The sequence below is a fragment of the Pteropus vampyrus genome, unplaced genomic scaffold, assembly GCF_000151845.1.
Source record: "Pteropus vampyrus isolate Shadow unplaced genomic scaffold, Pvam_2.0 Scaffold25, whole genome shotgun sequence".
In the NCBI taxonomy this organism is placed as follows: Eukaryota; Metazoa; Chordata; class Mammalia; order Chiroptera; family Pteropodidae; genus Pteropus; species Pteropus vampyrus.
The window spans coordinates 12,659,159-12,668,915 of record NW_011888806.1 but is presented as its reverse complement, the minus strand read 5'-3'; the positions used below and the strand labels follow the sequence as shown (position 1 = coordinate 12,668,915).

General features: G+C 41.0%; 1 protein-coding gene and 1 pseudogene across 2 annotated transcripts in view; one reads left to right on the top strand and one right to left on the bottom strand.

The window, feature by feature from the left end:
* HPSE (heparanase) overlaps window positions 1–9,757 on the bottom strand; it is a 31,860-nt gene that overhangs the window by 21,292 nt on the left and 811 nt on the right. The gene's annotated exons all lie outside the window — the stretch shown is intronic.
* Window positions 5,271–5,390, top strand: LOC111737277 (annotated as a pseudogene).

Below are 9,757 nucleotides of genomic sequence, written 5' to 3'. Positions count from 1 at the left end.
TATATAGTGCTATGAAAAATTTTCAAAAGATTTATTTGTGCTTAGAAAAGAGAAATTGAAAGATGGAAATTAACGAAAGAATAAATATCCTGCATTAAAAAACCTCACCAAGTCCTCCTCACCATTTATATTCGTTACTTGAGAGCTTAGAATTGTACTATCTAGGCACTTTTTCCTTCATGAGCCTGTTTCTCCACAAATTTTTTTTTTTAAATTATATGTTATGAAACTATTTATTTATTTAAAGTTAAATATGCCAATATTATATGTTAAAACATTTTCTTTGACCTAAAAGTTTATTTTCTTGGAGTCTATGGATCTTAAAAGAAGTTAAAGTATTTTCATGAGCCCTTGAACATATGTGGGTCTGGCACGAGCAAGTGTAACACAAAGCGAGACTTCAGAAATGTAATCGACCTGGAATTCGCCCTGACTGAAATACCTGACAGCACCAGAACTCTAGAAGGATGGCATCTGCCATGGGGTTCTCAAAACCACTTAAAAATAAATGGAGATGCTAACTTGGACTAAGCAAGGATTCGGAAAAAAATCAGTTCCATTCTGCTATAAACCCAAAGAAATAAACTGTAGGGAGGGGGAATAGAGCATTATTGTTTAATGGGTACAGTTTCAGTTCGGAAGGTGAAAGTTCTAACATGATGGTAGTGATGATTGCACCATAATGTGAATGTATTTAATGCCAGTGGACTGACTACATGCTTAAAAATGGTTAAAATGACAAATTTTGTTTAGTATATTTTACCACAATAAGATGAACAAACTGTAGACATAGTGTCATTTCAACAATGAAAACAATACCTACAGAAGGAGATAACAGTGATTACTGTGTGGTAAGATGGATGATAGACTCTTTTCTATTGCTTTTTTGTATTTTACAAGTTTTTTATAATAAGCACATGATATTTTAGTTTATACAGGGTGGTTTAGTGAGTGTGTTTCTGTGTATGTATGTGTGTGTGTGTTTAAGAATAGACGAAGAAACAAAAATTTACTTAAAGGAGACATAGCCGTCCATTAAGTTTTCAATAAATATTTACCACAGGCCCACTTTGTGGAGGCATCATGCTCATTGCTGGGGATACGACAGCAAATGAGACAGACACAGCTGCTGTCCTCATGTAATTTATAGTCTAATGATATAGATGAACAAGTAAACAGGCAATTCCCAAACGGTGCTATGAGAACAAAGGGGACATTAACCGAAACTTTGGGCTGGGGGCAAGGGGTGGTTAGAGGTTTCCCAGGGGAAGGGCCTTCACTGCTGGACATCTGCAAGGAATAAATCTCATCCAGATCAAAGACAGTGAGGTGGGATCGAAGGAAGTATTCCAGGTGTAGGAAAAAGTCTATGCAAAACTAGAGGTCTAAGAGCATATGGCACCACTGAAGGGCTGACAGGTGTGTGCAGAGCCTAGAGAGTGGAGCGTGGAGTTGCTGGGAGAGGATAAACTCCAGACGCAAGCAGGACCATATCGAGGAAGGCCCGTAAGTCGTCATGTCTAGGAGTACAATGGGGAGCCGTGGAAGGATTCAAAGCAGTGGAGTGAGCTCACCAGACTTTTATTTTAGAAAAGAATCTCAGGCTGCAGTGTAAATAAATGAATAGTAGGACCAAGACTGGGGTCATGTTAACGTGGACAGAAAGTAATGGGCCGAGGTGGGGTGAGGTCATGGAGAGAGGCGGATAAATTCAAGATACATGTGGAGGTAGAAACACTGGATTTGGTATTTAATTGGATGTGGGAGAAGAGTCAAGAATTACCTATGGGAAGCATCTTGGAAGAAGGTAATATTATTTGCCGAGATGAAGAATATGTGACAGCTTAGAGATAGGGATGAAGGGGTGGGGGAGGGGACTCAGTTTTGTAGAATTCTAGATGCCAATGCAACACTTGCCCTTTCATCAGGCTGAAACATGTTTCCATCAGGCCTTTGGCCATGTGTGTCTGGAGGTCAGAAGATACACAGGTAAGGTATTAGGATGGAGAGTCCTCAGTCCGAGTCGGTGACTAGTAACCCCAGCTCACAGATGAGGAGCCATGGCCCTAAAACTGATACAAGGCACTTCCTCAGAGTCACTCCAGGATGATCTTGTTCTACTGCCTTTGGCCAGATGCTGATTCTGGTCCTTGGCATTTTGGTTGTGTCTGATGGTAGAGGAAGCTCATTTATATCAGTGTGAATGGTATTTGTAAACTGGTGAGAGGCTGGTGCTCTCTGGGAAGTGGAAGTAAAACTAGCACCAAGCAGAAGGAGCTGTGGCATCATAGATGTGCATTTGTGCACGGCTGGGGGCAGATGCCTGAGGACAGGTATTGAATGTACCACCTTGGGTCACTCTCCATCACATTGTCCTACCTTTATTTCCTTTGCAGCATTCACCGCTCTGAAATTAGCTCTTTATTTGTTTCTCTGGTTTACTATCTATGCCAGACCCTCCCCTGAAGTAAAAGCAGAGACCTTACCTGTCTGGCTCATCAGAATCTCTGTAGCATCTAGAGAAGCATCTAGATTAGTGCCTGGCACACAGCTTGTGCTTAATAAATACTGTTTAAGTGAATGAACAGTCAAGTCCAGCCTGCTGAAAGGGCAAGTGGGGCCAGACAATTTTGTTTTCTAAACAAAATTGAAACCCAATGAATGCTATGGCTCCTGCCAAGTAAAGGAAATCACATGCTTCAAAGTATTAGTATTTAAGGACCTTTCTGTTTGTCTTCTTTGCAATGGAATATTTTCTTATTTTGAGAATACAATATTTATGCTCTCTGACAAAAATCAGATTTAAAACAGCTGTAAAACATGTCAAAAAAATTGATCAAAGGTACAGTATTTCTATCATACACAGGAATAAGAAAGGGGAAAAAAAAAATCTACCACCACCACAGTGCCATGGAAATAATAAAAGGATATTCCATTTCCGGAACAGATTGTTAGGGGAAAGAAAAGTCTGCAGGTATTTTTATCTTACCTTATGTAAAAATAAGTTGCTTATGTCTGACACAAAAGCAAAGGTGTGCTGGAACCAGCTTTGTACTGGTTCCTACTACCTCGTGAGAGCCAGTGGTTAAACTTTGAGAACCCCTGTTAAACTGCTGGAAGTTAGAGATCAGCCATGGTGGGATTATTTATACCACAAAAATAAGGGAAAAAACTGACATCAGTCTCCCTCCTCCTAGAGATCTGGTTGTTAAACATTTCCTAGCACACTCCTGCAGAAAGAGTAATTCAAGCCATGGAAGTGGGTGAGACCACTCAGATTACATGAAGTGCAACAAGGTCTAGGTCTAAAGTCTGAGGAACACCAATGTTTAAGACAAGGTAAAGAAAGAGATGGGGAAGAACTGTTAGAGAGGTGGGGGACACCCCTGGAAATGGAAATGACACCTACCCAAAGGGATGAGAAAATGTTTCAATTGTCAGCATTGCTAAATGCTTCCAGAAGACTGAATTAATTTGCTAAAGCTGCAGTAACAAAGTACCACAACTAGGTGGTTTAAACAAGGGAAATTTGTTGTTTTATAGTTCTAGAGGCTAGAAATTGATAATCAAGGTGTTGGCAAGGCCATGCTCCCTCTGAAGGCACTGAGGAAGGATCTCTCATAGCTTCTGGTCATTCCTTGTAGCAGCATAACTCTAATCTTCACATGGCATTCCTTCTGTGTGCATGTCTGTCTCCAGATTCCCCCTTTTAGGACATCAGTCACATTGGATTAGGGCTTAGCCCATTCTGATATGACCAATTCTTAACTAATTGTGTCTGCAATGAAACTATTTTCAAGTAAGTTCACATAGTAAGATACTAGAGGTTAGGAATTCAACACATAAATTTTTTGGAGGACGTCCAAAAATTCAACCCATAACAGAAAGAGTAAGATAAGGATTGAAAAGTGTTCATTAGATTTTGTAATAAAAGAAGGTCATTGATGGTGTTGGAGAGATTGGCTTGATGACACAATGATGGGAGTGATGACACAATCTCTTGATGACACAATGATGGGGTCATCATGAGAGTGGAACAAGGAAGGAATGGGCAGTAAGGAAAGCTCCAAAGGGGGAAGAGAGAAAGAGGGCAGTTTCTCCAAAGGCATATGTGCAGGGAGGTGTTTGGGATGGGAAAGGCTGGAAGATGTTTCTATACTAAGAGATAAAAAGAACGAGGTTAAAGATACAGGTAAGAGAAGAAATGACTAATAGAACAAAGTCTTTTGGGAAGTAGGAGGGGACAGGATTCAGAGCAGAGCGGAAGAACTGGCCTAAGAAGAGAGAAAGGAAGAAAGGTGGACATAGCCGTGATATGTCTGCAGTTTTGATGTCAGGAAGAAAAGGAAGTTCCTGTCTAGTGACTTCATTTTCTTTGGGAAACAGAAATGTGTTCACAGGCTGTGAGTGATGAGGTAGAGATGGGATCAGAGTTTTAAAGGAAGTAGAGAATGAGGGAGGCAGGGAGGTGAAGAGTTAAGGGGTAGCACTAAGAGCCAAGTAAGTCTGGAGGCCAAGAATTTATAGTGTGACATCAATCTGCATGGCTGGGAGATTCCCTTCCACCCCCACGGGCTCAATAGCCCAGCTAAATAGGGCAGACACTGAGGCTCGAAGGAGAGGCAAATACATAAATATGGTTTATTAACATGTATTACAATTCGTGATCAAATAATATCTTTCATTTTTAGAATTTATGGCCACCCTAAAGATTCCAAAGAGGGAAAATATAGTCAGAGTAAGTTAGGTTTAGGATGTTAACAGGAAAAATGAGGCAGGGATATGGGAATATTATCACAAAAGTGGTTCATATGATAAATCAAAAGTCCGAAATAAGAAGCCCTGATACCGAAGAAGTAGAGAGAAGAGGAAGCTGTTCAGTGGAGGTACTTAAAAAATAGTCGTGGTGGGATCCACAGAATGAAAGAGCTAAGAGGGTACGAAGTACAGTCCAAGAATGAGAGATTTTAACTTAAGATTTCAGATGCTGAAAGATTCTTAGTGATAAAAAGAGTCATTTCACGGCTGTGACATGAAATGGCTGCAGTGAAGTGAAGCAGTGTGTGCTAGTAAGCTAGTTCCTTGAAAAAAAGTGACATATTTTTTAATGTTTGCCAATGTCCATGGTGTAAATATTCCCACCAGGGCTGATTTCAAGCTACCAGTGTTGATATCACTGAATAGGGAGTTGGAAAGAGATGCACACATTTCACAGCTGGTGCAAGCTGGTTCCAGTACAGCACTGAGTAAAGGTTGTTTTAAAAAGTAGGCCAAACGGCCATAGCACCCTGAACAAGTCTTGATCTCATCTGATCTCAGAAGCTAAGCAGGGTCGGGCCTGGTTAGTACTTGGATGGGAGACCACCTAGGAATACCAGGTGGTGTAGGCATTAAAAAAAAAAAAAAAAAGTGGTCAAGACATGGAAACAAACAAGTGTCCTTCGATAGGTGATTGGATAAAGAATATGTGGTACATATATACAATGAAATATTACTCAGCCATAAGGAGAGATGAAATACTGCCATTTGTGGCAACAGCATGGCTGGATCTTGAGATAAGCATGCTAAATGAAATAAATCAGATGGAAAAAGTCAAGAATCATAGGATTTCACCCATATGTGGGATATAAAACTGAAAGCAACAAACAAGACAAAATCTCATAGACACAGATAACAGTTTAGTGGGTACCAGAGGGGAAGGGAGGAGAGAAGAGGTAGGAAAGGGCAAAGGGGGTCAAATATATGGTGATGGAAGTAGATTTGACCTTGCATGGTAAGCACACAATGCAATATACAGATGATGTGTTATAGAATTGTACACTTGAAACCTATATAATTTTATTAACTAGTGTCACCCCAATAAATTTACTAAAAAATGTGGGTGTGAAGAAATTGAGAGACAGTTTATTCAAGTGGACTTGAAGTTACCTAGGATGATGGTGGGATGTGGGAGTGGAGAAGAAACTGTGAGATTGGTACCAGTCTTTATCAGTAAAGAGAAGTGAGTGAGAGGGGAGCAGTGTGTGTTGACGAGGAGCATAGGATGAGAGCCAGCCGTGGTGACAGTGAATCTCACATTGGAGTCAGGACAGTCATCTTTGGCATGCATCAGATTAGTCCGAACTGAGTGTTTTGAGCACTTCGCATAGATTATTTCATTTAATCCTAAAACAACCCAATGAGGCAGGTACCATTATCTACATTTTACAGACAAGGAACTTGAACAAAAGGAGGGAAATAATTTGCCCAAGGTAATGAGCCAATAAGGATTTGAACCATAGCAGTCTGGAGTTCAAATTGATGGGCAGTCATTTAGAAACTGCACTGGGGAATGAGACAAAGGCTGCAGCATGGGAGAAGGCCCAGCTTCTGCTCCAAAGGGCTACTTCAGAGAAGGAGCCACGACTACTTCTTTGCTTGGGTCTTCAGAGAGGAGCCAAGCTTTGCTAGGGCAAGGAGGTGGCAGGAATAGTATAGGAGGATGGAACAGGGTTACCATGCAAAGGGCTCTAGGGAGCACAATGGAAAGTTTGGGAGGGGAGAGAAGAATGAGTACTCAATCGGGGGGAGCACTTCTGAGGTCAGAAAATGTGAGTCTATGCATGGCTCTGATTGTTCTCAGTCCTCTGTTTCTCTCTGGTTATTTCTGTCAGCAGCAGGCAAAGAGAGGGCCTCTGGCTCATTCCAACATTGGTTATTAAAACATGCACTCGACACTGATAAGTGCTTTACCAAATATTAAAAGCAATTTTATCAATGAAGATGCAGGAATCTGATTATTGAAAGTTAGTATTAATAAATAGTTATCCAATTGGCAAAAAGGGATGAACTTTGCTGAAGAAAAATAAGCAAATCTTATGAAAAGCAAGCTAATTATTACTGCAGTCGCTGTTTAGCACCACATTTTTGCTCTGTAGTACTGTCATCACTGCCACTGACTTGGTACTCTACACTGAAATGGGGACTGCACCACCCAGTACAGTAACCACTAGCCACATGTGGCTGTTGAGCACTTGAAATGTAGCTAGTCTGAATTGAGATGTGCTGTGAGTAGAAAATATATACCAAATCTTGAAGACTTGGTTCGAAAAAGAATGTAAAACATCTCATTAATATTTTTATATTGATTACATGTTGAAATATTATTTTAGATAGTTTATGTTAAATAAAATATATTATTAAAATTAATTTCACCTGTTTCTTTTTACCTTTTTTAAACATGGCACTAGAAAATTTTTAATTACATACGTAGCTTGCATATGAGGCTCACGTTCTGTTTCTATCGAGCAGTGCTGGTCTCAACCCTCCCATCCTTGAGGTCTAGGGCATCTTTAGAGCTTTGCATAGTCAGGCTTAGGAAGTTCTTGATTGGGTTGTTAATTATACCTCTGGGAAGAGGGCAAACCTAACGATGCTTCTTTACAATTCTGGATTGTTCTATCATTGTCATTTAAATTCTGTGTACTCTATGTTTTCTAAATGCAAATGTGAAAAAAAAAAAAAAACACATCTGTTTGTCATCATGGGAAATAGAACCATGCCGTCTGATTAAATTTGATTAGGCCTCTTGGGAGGCACTTTAGAGGTACCCCAATCCTCTGCTCTCAGGTCAGTGCTTCTTTTCATTATATCAATCTTCCCAATTTGTGTCTGGACAATCTTTTTCTACAGTATCCTACCCTGTTGCCTTTAAAAAACTATAAACTGCTTTACTTTTTTGCGTGTAATCTCGGTTCTGCAATTAGCTTCTGTTTTCAAATTCTGCTCCTTCCTGTAATGGCTGGCTGACCATGAGCAAGTTATTGTATCTCCCTAAGGCTCAATCTCTACATTTTTATAATGGGGATAATAATAGTACTGACCTCAGAGTTTTGTATCAAGGACTAAATTAATACCTCAGAGGTGCTTAGAACAGGGCCTGGCATATGACAAAGGCTCAATTAGCATCAGCTAGGTTTATTATCCTCTCCTTCTTATTACTTCGGCTTTCATTTGCTCAGCTCTTGCAGTCTTCACCAGAGCATCTTCATTTTTGAGGAACTGTAATAAAACAAGGCTCATCTCACCCTCTGCTCTTGTGAACAGATATTAAGCTAAGTGTTGTCTTCTGAGATGAAAGCTAAATGTTTTGTCAGCTGAGAAGGCCAAGATACTCTGGGAACTGTGCTAACCATCCTGGGGAGTCGGATCCTCAGACCCTAATTCAAAAGCTAGGTCTTAGATGAGAAGGAGAGGGAGCTCTTGCCTGTTTGAGCTGCGGTCTTTTAGATCTCAGCTAGGAAGAGAGTGGGTGTGCTTGCAGATGCCTCTTGGGACATCCTTGAAGACAGCTTTTGCTAAAGAAGGAACCTGGAGTAGCCAGGAGCCAGCCCTGGAGAGAAGCCCACATGAATAGTAATACACTGTTTGGTAAACCAAAAAGCAGTTTAATTGATTGCATGCTATGCTTTTTTGGTTTTCATTATCAGCCATCCTTTAACAAAAAGCTGGGGGCCAGAGAGGAAGAAACAGTGCTTTGGGAAATGAAGAGACTAGGTTTAAGAAGAGGCAAAGGTATTGCACTCACTAAATGGCAGACTGGAAGTTCTGTGTGTATTTGGGCGGGTGGGGGGGGGGGGCGGGTGGGGGTGGAGTTAGGTGCTAGTCAATTGTTTAGTTTGACTACAGGGTGATCAGGCCTGGCCCCCAAAAGTACGTTTTTTTCTTTTGGACCATTTTCTCCAGGAAGGAATCCCTAAATGCCCTTCCTTGGGGGAGAGGTGGGCATATGCTGGCTTCAGCAGCAAAATAGGACTTGAGTTCTCACAGTTCATTAAGTGGTCATTTACTTATCTCTCAGTTTTCAGTCAAGTACCCTCACATCCTTTCTTCTCATGTCACCCTCTCCCCTCAAGCTAGGGCTGGGGCCTCAGATATGGAGCCTTACACTTCAGTGTTTCTCCAGAGTAATCTTTCTGTCTCCCAACCAGCTGCTTCCTGTATCAGCTTTTTATCTCTAGAGGGGAGGACAAAAAATGAGACTTCTCTCCACCAGGAAATTCTCCCTCTCCTGCCGCAGGGGGAAAGATGGAGGTTAACTATGATCAAAAGAAACACACAGAGAACTGGTGAATGGTTAGCAAATATTTGACATTTTTCAGAAAGACGCAATTAGCTTAAATTACGAACGCTTTGTGTCAAACACTGTGCTAAATATTTATGTATTATCTCATCAAATCCTCATAACAATAGGAGAAAGTTTTTACAGAAGTTTCATTCTAGAGGCGAGGAAATTGAGGCTGGAGTTGCCAGGTAACGAAGCCACTCAGCTTTGGCAGAGTTGGGAATCAAGCCAGTGTAATCTGACTGCCAATTTCTTAACCAGTAGGCTACCTGCTTTTATTTGCAGAATAAATGACTCAAATTAGTAATGACACAGGAAGGACAGGATGTAGGCATTTGGCAATGGTGAGATTCCCAGCTGCCTGGGTTGGTTGCGGTGTAGCCATCTCTGGAGGCTCTTATGACCTAGATGAGTGGCTTAGATGGCCTGGGACCTCTGTAGTCTCCCCAACTTGGGATCAGCCTGCATTCATGGGGTAGGGGCCAGTGTACCGGGTTTGGTCTTTCCCAGTTGAGACAGATATTACAGCCGATAAAGCAGTGCCACAATTTTCAGCCTCATCTTGGAGAGGTATTTTTTTAATAAGGCTCTGTAAGTCACTGCAATAGCCTTCCAGGTCTCATTTATTTGATATTTAGATTTTTTAAAAAAGTG